This window comes from Haliotis rufescens, unplaced genomic scaffold (assembly GCF_023055435.1).
Source record: "Haliotis rufescens isolate VD_foot unplaced genomic scaffold, xgHalRufe1.0.p SCAF_9, whole genome shotgun sequence".
In the NCBI taxonomy this organism is placed as follows: domain Eukaryota; kingdom Metazoa; phylum Mollusca; class Gastropoda; order Lepetellida; family Haliotidae; genus Haliotis; species Haliotis rufescens.
Genome location: NW_025964383.1, coordinates 22,493,100 through 22,506,470, shown reverse-complemented (window position 1 = coordinate 22,506,470; position 13,371 = coordinate 22,493,100). Strand labels below are relative to the sequence as shown.

General features: G+C 37.4%; 1 protein-coding gene across 5 annotated transcripts in view; it reads right to left on the bottom strand.

Annotated features, from left to right (window-relative positions):
• The window catches only part of LOC124120610 (E3 SUMO-protein ligase RanBP2-like), a 160,204-nt gene that overhangs the window by 25,713 nt on the left and 121,120 nt on the right, over positions 1–13,371 (bottom strand). The window contains exon 1 of one of the 5 annotated variants that reach the window (XM_048391245.1): positions 1,558–1,709. The exons of the other annotated variants lie outside the window; for them this stretch is intronic. The gene's annotated coding sequence lies outside the window, so the exon portion shown is untranslated. Of the gene's footprint in view, positions 1–1,557; positions 1,710–13,371 lie in introns of those variants that run through there. 5 annotated transcript variants of the gene reach the window in all.

The window sequence follows — 13,371 nt, the reverse complement described above, 5'->3', positions numbered from 1 at the left end:
CATATTTTATTTACTATATTCATGTTAAATTTTCACAATAGGTATGTCAACTAGATTAAGTTTAGAAAACTACACCAATATCTGATACACTACATGTTTTAGATGACTCGCCATGAACTCTCAGTTTAAGATCGTTTTAAAAGCCAGTCAAGGAAAACATTATCCCTAATGTTGAATACAGCCTACAACGAGAATAGCCTATTTTAAACATCTACAGTTTTAAGACAACAGGGATAAATAAACTCAGATGTTCCAAAGTCACCGCTGAAGGTGAGTTAGTCAGTGAGTGAGTGAGTTTGGCTTAACGCTGCTTTTAGCAATATTCCAGCAATATCACGGCGGGGGACACCAGAAATGGGCTTCCCACATTCTACCGAATCGAACCCGGGTTTTTGGCGTGACGAGCGAACGCTTTCACCACTAAGCTCCCCGACCGGCCCCACCGCTAAGGGGTAACATGTACACATAGCTACTTGCAGAGTACATTTCAATTTTGTCGTTTCAGTGACAAATATGATGTCCGATGCAATTCCATATTTTGACGTACCATATGAGAACAACTGACTTGCCTTTACATGTGTTTGTGACAGGTGGGACAGTAAACGCTCACCTTTTCACGAACACCTGGAAACCTCACTATTCAATAGTGATTCATAAACTCATCCGCATGATACAGTCGAAATCGTACAATGGGCTGTTTTTTAGCAGAGATTTTTTTAATGATTATGAAAATGTTTTTGTCGCCTTTATTTCTCATCAAAATATGTGAACATATATAAAATCGTTAGATATTAACTTCCGAGTTCAATCTGGAAAAGATTATTGTATGATATATAAATCTATTTTAATAATTTTAGAAATTGAAGCTACATGTAAAGATATATCAAATGATCACCAAAAGTTTTTATTTCAATATTGATATCTTGAGACAATTCAATAATTTTACTCTTTCACAAGCCATGCTATAAAATGCATGCTTAAGTTAAACTTTATGAACACTAAAGATAGTCATTACAAATTTCAATATTCCCTAAGAGAAACATACGTTTTTAAAGTTCCGCTGCATATATTCCCACGAATGAACTCAACTTGAATGTCCTATTCAGTAAATATAAAACGACAACGCCAGAGGTTAACCAGACCCGATTATCCAATGAAGCAGATACCATTGGGTGTTAACGGAAAAGTCAGGGTTCAGTAACGACAGGCGAGTTCAGTTGTCTGAGACGGTGTAAGGGAGGTAACTCAAGCATACTGATTATCAATGCTGAATCAATACTATGAATACATTGTTTACTGCACATATATAGAAATAATTATGTCAAAACAAAAATAGCAAGATTCGTGTCTGTAGAATGAATGAATGCGGAAGTTTAGAGGGATATTAATCAGGCGTAATGTGACAACAGAATGTATCATTGTTAAGCTTGTTGCATGGCATACCAACTGAGTACTGGTATGTTGTGCCTTGAAATAAATAAACAGTAACGCCAACTGAAGCCCGGTACTATGAGACACACGCCGACATTGTTTCTATCTACAGGTTTGCGTACTTACCAATATTCAGCAAACAACGAACACACCTTGAAGCTGTTGATCACAACCAACAATGTCGACATTCGTGTTGGGGTCACGTGGTCTACTTTCGTTTCAGATGAAACGTGTATGGTGTATTTCTCAGAATTTCAACATAGTGCTGCAATGTGAATTTCGACATTGACTAACAAACAGATGGTTATGTTTACTTACTGCAGTAACCCAATCGTCCCCTTTTCGATTTTTAACGTATTTATGCACATACGTCTCAATATATGTATTTCAGTTTCCTAACATACTCAGAATAATAATGTCAGTTTAATATTCATTTTTATCATATAATGGGTAGGTTTCTCGGCAGGATAAAGCCAACGGATAAAAACGATATCCGTTGGGGTCATATGCGGATAGTGATGCAAATATCAATGGTCATGTAGGACAACTTTCACTGTTTACAAACAAACATGGCGTCGCCCTCGTCATTCGGCGATCGAGTCAGAATTAACCATCGGGAATCTGGATAAACTACAGGGATAATTGCTATCATTATCAAAAGAACAGTCTAATATACTGAAAATCAGTGTCTATCTGTGACGTAGCTAAGGCATTTTAAAAGTTTTTGCAACATTGGAGATATAAATTTCGAAACAATTTTGCGAGGGCACGAGGCCTAGCCTAGGTCCGACTTGGCCCGGGCGGTCAAAATCAACTTTAAACACACAGATGTATCATCAAATGGATTCACATCTTTAGATTAGTATTATATCTACCTAAATACCACGTTATTATGTCACGGTACATCGTATTTAAAGAAAACAAGGTGCTCAAAGTCAAGCATTTTTACTGCATTTTCTTAAGAAAATCTATGTCAGAAGTGTTCGGTCCGACATGGCCCGGGCTGTCAAAATCAACTTAAACCTCACAGATGTATCATCAAATGGATTCACATCTTTAGACTAGTATTATATCAACCTAAATACCACTTTATAGTGTCTCCGATCGCTGTACTTAAAGAATACAAGGGGCTCAAAGTGAGCCCTTTTCCCTCTACATTCTCAACATAGGCCTAGCCTAGGTCCGACTTGGCCCGGGCAGTCAAAATCAACTTTAAACACACAGATGTATCTTCAAATATGTTTACATCTATAGATTAGTGTTATATCTACCTATATACCACTCTATAATGTCACGGTACATCGTATTTAAAGAAAACAAGGAACTCAAAGTCAAGCATTTTTACTGTATTTTCTTAAGAAATTCTGTCAGAAGTGTTCGCGTATTTTTGTGCTTAAGTCACTTGGAGATTGTTTAGCTTCATAAACTGTTCATTAGAAACATGTCAGACAGCTTTGACATCATTGATGACTTAGTCTTATGAGATGTGTAAACCTTAGGGGAAATGAGCTCAAGTAAATACAGAAACAGAGGGTCTAAAATTGCCACAGTGTTAGGCCCGAAAGTCTATTTAGGATTTAAATTGTGATTAAGGAAGTAGAGGGTAGAGAGAGAACAAGATAACAAATCTTAACAAAAACTACCTGCCAAACAAGTGCTAGTTCGTTCGTAACCGTCACAAACTGTGTGTGTTCGATGAAGGAAATACAGCCCTTCAGATCTTTGTTTACTGAATACACCTTGACCTATAATTTATAAGATATTGAAGCTACATGTCCGCCCATAGTTTCGAGGAAATGCCCTGGCTACACTTCAAGGTTTCGTGCTCAACAAATATATATGAATGTATATGATATCTCATGTTGATGTACTTTAATAATGCATCTGTACACAAAGCAAGTGCATAGTCTAAACTAGGCTACATTTGCATTTCTTTAGCCGTTTACAGATGCCTCGACAACAGTTTTCACACATGAATGACTTCAACCTTGGCTCTCAACTAGTACAGGTAAACATGGCTATTAATGCCCATGTGTGTCAGGTTGCCCTAACCTCGCCGTCGTATCTGTACACAAAACAAGTGCAAGTCTAAACTAGGCTACATATGCATTTCTTCAGCCGTTTCAATAATGCAGTGCACTGTCACAGCATGCTGCGTAGGTTTATACAGCACAATGTATTTTATTAGTAATTGGTCGATCCTTCATAAATCATATTTTTGCCATTCATTTCACATATGCCTCGGTAGAATTGAGGTAGGGGAAGGACTTCTGGTCAGATGGTTATATCCCATTAGTTAGACGTCCCATTAGTTAGACGTCCCAATTATTAGACATTTTTATTAAGGCAAAGAGGGAATATACCTACAGGTGTAATGGATCAGTCCTAATTAGATAAAAGTACTGCGTAGGGATAGGGGACTCACAGTTGAGGGAGTATATATGTTATAATTTCGTTTAATTAACCTAAATTACCTTACTCTCAGCACAGGTTCAATAGGCATGAGATTAACTATGTAAACTATGGAGTAGCTTAATTGTCTCACTGTATGATCAGTTGAAGGAGTTGAGTTTAGATTATCTACTCATCAAACAAATAAATATGATATTTGGGTACGTATCATTGTCAGTATCGATATGGCTGGTTTAAGGAAAGTAGAGTAAATCACCTCTCGGCGTGGAAGTAAGCAGTTGATATTAGATTGATATATTTACAACAGAAACCGCGAGAGGCAAACGTTACACATTGGAGATGTGTCGTCAAGACTTGCAATGAGAAATGTACGACTGTCGGTGATAAATAAACTGTAACAGTTATTAAATGTAAAGTGTACATTACCAAAAACTGTCACAAAGTGTTGTTACAAATTGTATAAAATTTATCAAATGTAAAGTGCCATTAAATGTTAAGTATAATATTGAAGTATCTATTTAAAGCTGCTTTGCTTTGTTTGTCAGATCTTATCTGGACTATTCCATTTTAAAGGCTGAGGTAACAAGCATAAGGATTAGTGTGCACTCAACCGTTTAAAGTGTTGTTATAAGCTGTCTAACTATTGGAACGTCTAACTAATGGGAGGACACCGGTCAGATAACAAGGTATTCAGATATCGAGAAACTCGTTTTTCCGGACAACATTTTAAAAAAGCAATTGTCCGGATAAGCGAGGTTCGACTGTATAGCGCGTGATACATGACAAAACAGATGTGATAGGACCTGATTCGCACTGGCTGAAGGGATACAATGGACCCTGATCATAATACATTGGTTACTTATTATTATTATTAAACGTATTGTATTGTCCAAAAAGACAAAGGGATTGGGCACAAGTGCAGCACTTATTACAACCTTCTCCCTATATACAGTTATACATAATATTGCATAATGAAAATTAACATTTTACAGTTGAAGCATCACATTGTGGAAACAAAGTGCGCAATAAATATACAGTGCTCATATGAAGGATATGTACAAAGTGCTGGAAAGTGAAGACAGTGTGCATCTCATACATATGCTAATATTATACATGTTAGTGTTGTATATAGATTTAACAATATTAATGATTAACAGTTTGGAAACAATAATATGCAAGCCTACTGAATCTGTTAGTCGTTTCTATAAATTTGTGTACAGACAAGAATATTTTTGTATTCAGGAAAACATCTAAGTTTGGATCACAAAAGTTTTAGTTTCTATTTAGAGTTTTTTGTCCTCCAAGATTATCGATAGCTGTCAGTAATGTCTCCCTAATATCATTATATAAGGTACATTGGAAGAAGAAATAGAATGAATTTTCACAAGGATCTCCGCATTTACAAAAATAGTGTCAGATAATTATCACGAAACAGGTTGGAATTTAGTGTGCTACAATTGTGTCTCAATCTAGTGTGCAATATGTTTGTAGAACCGCAATAATAGTGCATAGGTGGTGGTGTAGGCTGCTCAGATGCGACAGCTTTAAAATAAGATATTGACGGACTATCCCTGATTCCTGATGATAGATTTTTCCATTGGCTTAATGTATCTATAATATAAGACCTTTTAAACGTAGATGTCCGTGCAAATGGAACTACAAAACCATGGCGGTTTCTGAGATTATAACTCACCTTCTGTGACACAGCTGGTGGTACATATGAAGGACATGGCTTATTTATTATTTTATTTTGTTGACGTTTCTTCTATACGCTTATATATATGTATCCACGTCACACACACCTAGAACAAGTACACTTATTTGAATATAACTAATATTACATGAATGTTACTGAGCAGTCAGAGTTTATATTTTTGCGCTTAATCAGCAACATTAAGCCTTTCACGTATATTACAACTTTGTAAGTTAACTTTCCTTTCCAGAAATACCATAGCATGGTGACAGAGATGAACTTCTACACCAAGAGATGTGTCATTGACTAAAATCTGCTGTGTTAATTTGATTTCAAGAGAAAGCCTTCACCTGGAAGGAATTTATATTTGTATTATTTAATTTTTTCTTTTCATATATATCCCTCTGAATTTTGGGTTTTGAAATAGCATGTCGCAGAAATAACTCCTGTTGGACCCTTAGACTTGCAAGAATACGCTTGTGCTTCTTGCTTTGTCAGACCAAACCCATACTGTTGAATTTCACAAAAGCTTTAAAAGGGTTAAAGCTATTTTTGGAAGTATAAATGGGTTGATTGGTGACCACCACAGAAGTAGCAAATGGAGTTATGTCCGATGAAATTCTCTATATATTTTGACTTGTGCTGATCGTTTCCGTGTTTTTCGGGTTTAACAACTAACTTGCCTTTGCGTGTGTTTGTTCCACCGGTGGTGCAGGATACGCTCACCTCTATGCAAACACCTGTTATCCTCACTGTTTGATAGTAGTTTATACACGTTAGTATGTATAAAGGTATGTCATCTTAATATATCACTTCTGTTATCCCTCTTTTTGGGGTGTACTACATACATAAATCAAAGTTTCTTTTGAGCTATCATGAATATGATAAAATAGTTAGCAAGTCTATGCTTATCATTCCCTCTACTCCTACCAAAGGCTCTAATTGTGGCTAATTGTTACATATTCTTCACGAATACTGTAAATCATGAAACGTGTAACCAAATTAATGCGAGTTTAGACCGCTGGCTAGACTAACATCGAGTTTCTGAAATGAACATATTTTACAAAAATAAAAACAATTGTTTGATTATATTGATAAAATATATAACTGCAGTAATCTAGTCTTGCCAAATATGATTGACTTGCATCGGTTGTATTGGACTTATTTGTTTCAGGAACTGTATGACAGGCTTAAAATGCGTCACAAAAGTAATGCGATTAACTTTGCTTTTGACCTGTACAAGCTAACCAGCAAGCGAAAACACTGCGTTGTTTACAATGAACGCATGTCTAAACAAACATCCTTTTTTTATATACTTAAGTAGAAGTATCACGATGGACAGTGCATACAACTGTTTGGCAAACAATATAAAGAAATATTTTAGATTCAGAATCAACATACCATGACATAACAGAAACATATATATTAAATTGTATATATTCATATTTGCCGCTATTTTCGATAAATTTATTTACCGTCACTGTTTAAAACTACTCTGAACTACTTGTATGTATAGATCATCTTATTTGTAAACATTAGACGGACGTATTATATATCTAACAGTTACAAAAGTCTGCTGAAATCTTCTATTTCTTTATTATGTAAAATGCTGTCAACATGAATAAATGCCAATTATTTCATAACACTCCAAATATAGTTGTCATAATGAACATAGTTTTAAAGTATATTTGTCACATGCAATAATACTGTCCGGTATTATTAGTAATATTTTCAATATCAACCACATATTGTGAGAATCCAGTAAAAAGGAACTGAGTAAATCAGTGGTAAAATCTATCCATATATACAAAATTGTATATTTTTGGATATACCATATATACAAAATTGTATATTTTTGGATATACCATATATACAAATTGTATATTTTGTATATATTGGAATTTTCCCTTGTGATACTTTCACTGGCCACTGACAAAGATTAGCAGTATTAGAATAAGAAATTAAATCCAGTATGACGTGATGATGTGTAAGCATACAGAAAACTAAGAGAGCCCAACTTACTTCAGTTTCTGTACCGTACTTGCGCTTACATCCTTTTGCATCCTGCGTATCATTCAACCTGTCGGATCGACTTGTCCCGGGTAGTGAATAATCTTAAACATCACGACTGTAAAACAAAGTTGCTTACTTACTTACTTACTTACTTACTTACTTACTTACTTACTTACTTGGGGCGGTCGGGTAGCCTAGTGGTTAAAGCGTGATATTGCTGGAATATTGCTAAAAGCGGCGTAAAACCATACTCACTCACTCACTCACTCACTCACTCACAACATTTCTGATAGAGACTATGTTGAGAATGTAGAGGGAAAAGGGCTTCACTTTGAGCACCTTGTTTTCTTTAATTACAGCGATCTGAGACACTATAAAGTGGTATTTAGGTGGATATAATACTAATCTATAGATGTGAATCCATTTGATGATACATCTGTGAGGTTTAAGTTGATTTTGACAGCCCGGGCCAAGTCGGACCGAACACTTCTGACATAGATTTTCTTAAGAAAATACAGTAGAAATGCTTGACTTTGAGCACCTTGTTTTCTTTAAATACGATGTACCGTGACATTATAAAGTGGTATATAGGTAGATATAACACTAATCTATAGATGTAAACACATTTGAAGATACGTCTGTGTGTTTAAAGTTGATTTTGACCGCCCGGGGGCCAAGTCGGACCCAACACAAGCCAAACACTTCTGATAGAGACTATGTTGAGAATGTAAAGGGAAAGAGGTTCACTTTGGGCCCCTTCTTTTCTTTAAATACGATGTACCGTGACATTATAAGTAGTAAATAGGTAGATATAACACGTGGTCTGTGCAACCCAAGATGGGGCTTTAGGGGTTGCTCATATAGAATTTGGGAATTTTGAGATTTGGAATAGATGCCGATGGGGTTGGGGAGGAGAACTAAGGGAGCTGGGTATGGTGGATGTTTGTTTGTTTATGTGATTTTGATTTGGTAGGTTATTGTGTTTTTAGATGCGTTTTATTAGTTCCGTTTTGATTAAGAATACGCCTAAGGCCTAAGTTTTCTAGTTTGTTTTGTGGGTTTAGTATTGCTTCTAGAGTGAGAGCCTTGTTTAGATTGAGGGTGGTTTGTAATGCGGTTCGATGTGTTAGGTAGTTTGTGCAGTGGATGAGTGCGTGTTCTGGGGTTTCTAGTTGTTTGCAGAGTGGGCAGTTACCTGTAGTGTGTTTTTTTATTTTTTTAGGTGGTTATTTAGGTTGGTGTGTCCTGTTTGGAGTTTAGTGATTACTTTTTTTGATGGATGGAGAATTTTCGGTTTGGTTAGTGGTTAGCTGAGCACTTTTTTGATTTGGCTATTTGAGTTTAGATATAGGTTATGCCATTTTTGTGATTTTTTGCTTGTTTACACTTCTAATTTCTGATTTTGAGATGGGTAAGTTTAAGCTTATTTCTGGGATTTTGAGGGATAGTTTAGCTGCTTTATCGGCGTTTTCATTACCGTATATTCCTACGTGGGCGGGTATCCACAAGAAGGTTATTTGTTTGCCTGCCTTAGTTAGGTCGTTGGAGCTTTTAAGTATTTGATTTATTAATTTAGGTCGGTTTTTGGTATTTTTGTTTTGGAGGGCTTGCAGTCCACTTAGGGAGTCGGTAAGTATTAGGATTTTTTTGTGGTTTTTGGATTCTTGATTATGGAGGGCTGAGGCCATGCCCATTAGTTCTGCCGTGAATATTGATTGGTTGTTTGGGAGTCGGAAGGATTGTGTGGTTTTAGTTGGTTGTGTGGTATGGACTCCGAAACCTGTGTGTTTGGAGGTCGGATCTGAGGATCCGTCCGTGTAAATGTGACACCAATTTGGCCAATTTTCGTGTATGTATGCTAGTGTGGTAGTTTTAGCTATGTTTGGGTCGGTTTGTTTATTTATTTTGCTAGCTAGTGTTGTGTCTATTTTGGGTATTTTAAGTTTAGGGGTGAAGATATTTGATTGTTTGCAGTTTTGTTTAAGATTTTTAATTTGGTGTTTATTTAGGTAGTTTGTTATTCTTTGGGATATTGGGGTAAGTAAGGGGTGTTTACGAGCTAGAGCTTGGATTTTGGGGCTGATGTTTTGGTTTATTAAGTTTTGGATTAGAGGGTTTGATTGGGACGCGGCCCAGAAATTTGAGCTTAGCTGTTCCCTGCGTAGACTTAGTGGCATTTCTCCTGTTAAGGCCTGAAGTGAGGTGTAGGAGGTGCCATGTTGGGTGCGTGTAATTAGTTTGAGAGCCTGATATTGTATTGAGTCAAGTTTTTTAGATAGAGAGTTGTTTAGGGTGTTGTATATGGTGCAGCCGTAGTCTAGTTTTGATCTAATTAGTGATATGTAGAGAGAGAGGAGGGTATCTTTGGAGGCTCCCCAGTTAGAGCCAGTTAGGCATCTTAGGGTGTTTAGGTCTTTACTGCATTTAGTTGTTAGGTTTTGGATGTTAGCATCCCAGGTGAGATGTTCATCGAAAATAAGTCCTAAGAATTTGGTTTGGTTTTGAAATTTGATTGTTTGATTGTTTAGCTGGAGGATTGGGGAGGCGGGTTTCATGTTTTTATGTTTGAATACTATTCCTGTTGTTTTTTCTGAGTTTAGGGAGAAGCCCCATTTGTCAGCCCATTGTTGTATTTTATTAAGAGATTTTTGGAGTAAATTTTGGGCCATTTTCATGGTTTTAGTGCGGATCCAGATGGCTCCATCATCCGCGAATTTTGATGTGTTTACTTTAGGGGATAGGCCCTCGAAAAGATCGTTTATCATTATATTGAAGAGGGTGGGGCTGAGGATACTGCCCCGTGGAGTGCCATTTTCTAGGGGACATTGGTCCGATAGAGTTTGGTCTATACCCACGGTTATTTTACGATTGTTTAGGAAGTCCTGGATGTAGTCCTATTTTTTTAAGTTTTTGTATTAGCCCATCGTGCCATACCATGTCGAAAGCTTTAGAGAAGTCTAAGAAGATGCCTGTGGTATATTGTTTATTTAGTTGTCCTGTCTTAATATCTTGTTCTAGTCGGGCGAGATTATCTAGGGTTGAGCGGCCAGGAGTGAAACCGCTTTGATCTGGGTTTATGATGTTAGCTTGATTAGCTGGAAAGCATATCAACTCACACATAGCACTTGTTACGTATGACCTACATTGGCACCAGACATTGGAGCAGGCCTCCGTTCAATAGGCCGAAGAGTTTTCTGAGATGCTTTCTCGGCTCTCTCCGTGGACGTTCGGGTGCTAACGAACGCTGTGTCAACTTCCGCCGGCAGGGGCGCGGTTTTCAAAATGGCGTTGCAGACTGATTTAAGTAATTATTGTTAATAATAAAGATAAACTAAGTTGTATATGTTATATCTTCTTATCCACAAGTTCCCACCGAACAGTTAGGTTAGGTTATTTGTTGTTTAACGCCGCACTCAGGACTATTCAAGCTAAGTGACGGCGGTCTGTAAATAATCGAGTCTGGACCAGACAATCCAGTGATTGACATCATGAGCATCGATCCACGCAATTGGGATACGATGACATGCATCAACCAAGTCAGCGAGTCTCACCACCCGATGCCGTTAGTCGCCTCTTACAACAAGCATAGTCGTCTTTTACGGCAAGTAAGGGTTGCTGAAGACCTATTCTACGCCGGATCTTCACGGATCCCACCGAACAGTGATTGCGTATCATATGACTTGACAAAATATCTTATTCCCTTAGCAATCCATATTTATTTAATTTCAGTATGTTCTGGACAGTTATCAAGGTGATAAATTAAATACATCGGATGAGACATATCACGATGTTGTCAAAACGGCAGGAAAAACGTCTCATAAATCACGTCAAAATAATTTATTACCCATGGGGGTTACAAATAACCGAGTTATTAAATAACGTATGTGTACTGGTGCAATATCGTTCACACACTCTGGATTATGTTTTCGTCATCCGGACGGCATTGTTGGCGTAATTCCAATCTTATTCTGACACTAGAAATGACGTCATAGCTGAAGACGTCATTCAACGGGAGTCAACAAACAAAACAACAAACCAATACACCAACAAATTGCAATGTTTTAGATTTATTTAAGAAAAGACAAACACCTATGAAAATGTATGAATTTACCTGTTTCTAAATGCAGCTAAAATAATTGGGTTTTACAAGTCTTCCCATAAATGTAATCACTAATGTGTAGGTATTAAACTTTACCATTGAGTGCATGTATCTGTAACAAGTTCTTCGATGTCAAAATGTAATGTTCACGGGCCCCGCATTTGTCCAAATGCCCCATTTTTGTCCCGACTCTTCAGTATGCGCCGAGGCGGCGCTAGAAAGCTAGCACAGCATGCGTTTCATTGACTTGGAAATATTCGGAGACACTCGCTAGCGCATCGGCACCCAACGGCTTATTGAACGCACCTACGGTCTAACTTCACTAGCTTTAAAACAGGTAGGTGGGGGAAATGGTGCACATGTGTTCAAGGTTACTGCACTGCGACATGTGTGATGTGTGTGTGCCATTCTATAGTACTAACTCACTGAGATACCCCACTCACACACAGTATACTGACTGACACAGTATACTAAACAATCCTTGATTACCCCACTAATGCCGAGCTAAAGGAAAGGTTACAAGAACAATCTTTTCACTTCTGGTATGTCACGACCAGGAATCGAACCACTGACCTTCCTCTCTCTCCAGGCAGACACTCTATCCACGGTCAGCTTTGAACAGGAAAATCCAAGGCATCTGGAGCAAAGTTGTATTTTCTTCCAGTTTTATGCCATCACTTGAGCCTTGGTACTTGCATGTTGTTTGAGGTTGTGGTAGGCATGCCTTTGCCTGAACCAAAGGTAATGGTATCAGGTTGAATATGCATGATGGTGTTCATAATTTCTGAGGCCTTGAGGAAAATGCGCTGAACGGGCTGCTTCTGTTTTGGCAAGACGTTGCAAATGCTTTCTCGAATAAGTCTGACATAATAGTATTTAGAAACGGTGGTTACTTACGCAGTGTAGAAAGTGGCTGTATTCAGGAGTTCAAATGAAAACTGTAACCTATCATAAATATCTAGGTATTATTTTCTCAGAGATTAGTGTGGTCAAGCGCTTGTGAAACCCTATCTATTCAACCCAGAAAGGCTAGCATGCCAGATCGCGTGGTCAGAAAGGCGAAAACAAAAAGTTTTAGAAAATAATGAAAGAAATATGCAGTGCAATCCAAAAATACCATGTACAGGATATATTTTAATGATAATATTCACGAAAAAAAAATCTTTTCTAAAAATGCAAATTAATGTATTAATTTATCCCAAGGTTGTAACCCTGATCACGTGGTGGGTATTTGGAAGGAACGACGCCGAGAATGAGGCCGTGTGTATTACATTGATAAATTCAACTGCCACGGAAGATTGTTGAGGCATTGACATTATGACAGATGTTCGTCATGGATGGAAAGAAAAATGTTCATGAGAGAAACATTGTTGCTTTGAGCTGTGAGACAAAACACGTGTTAATGCCGAAGTAGCCAGCGACCTGAATGTAAGCTTGATGAAAATAATGTTGAAACCCATTTTCACGCACATGACAGAATTAATGTGAACAAATATTTATCTGAACATCGTTTCGAAATCTGTGAGGCTGTCCGTATTTTAATATTTTTATCATCATTCCGACGTGAAATAATATAATGTCTTCATGTCTCAATTTTGCTAAAAGCAGAGTCCATTGTACGATTCCCACTTTATTATAGGAATGTGTTTATGAATCACTAATAGATATGATACCAGGTGTTCGCGAAATAAGCGTTATCCTACTCTCACGATGGCACCCGTCA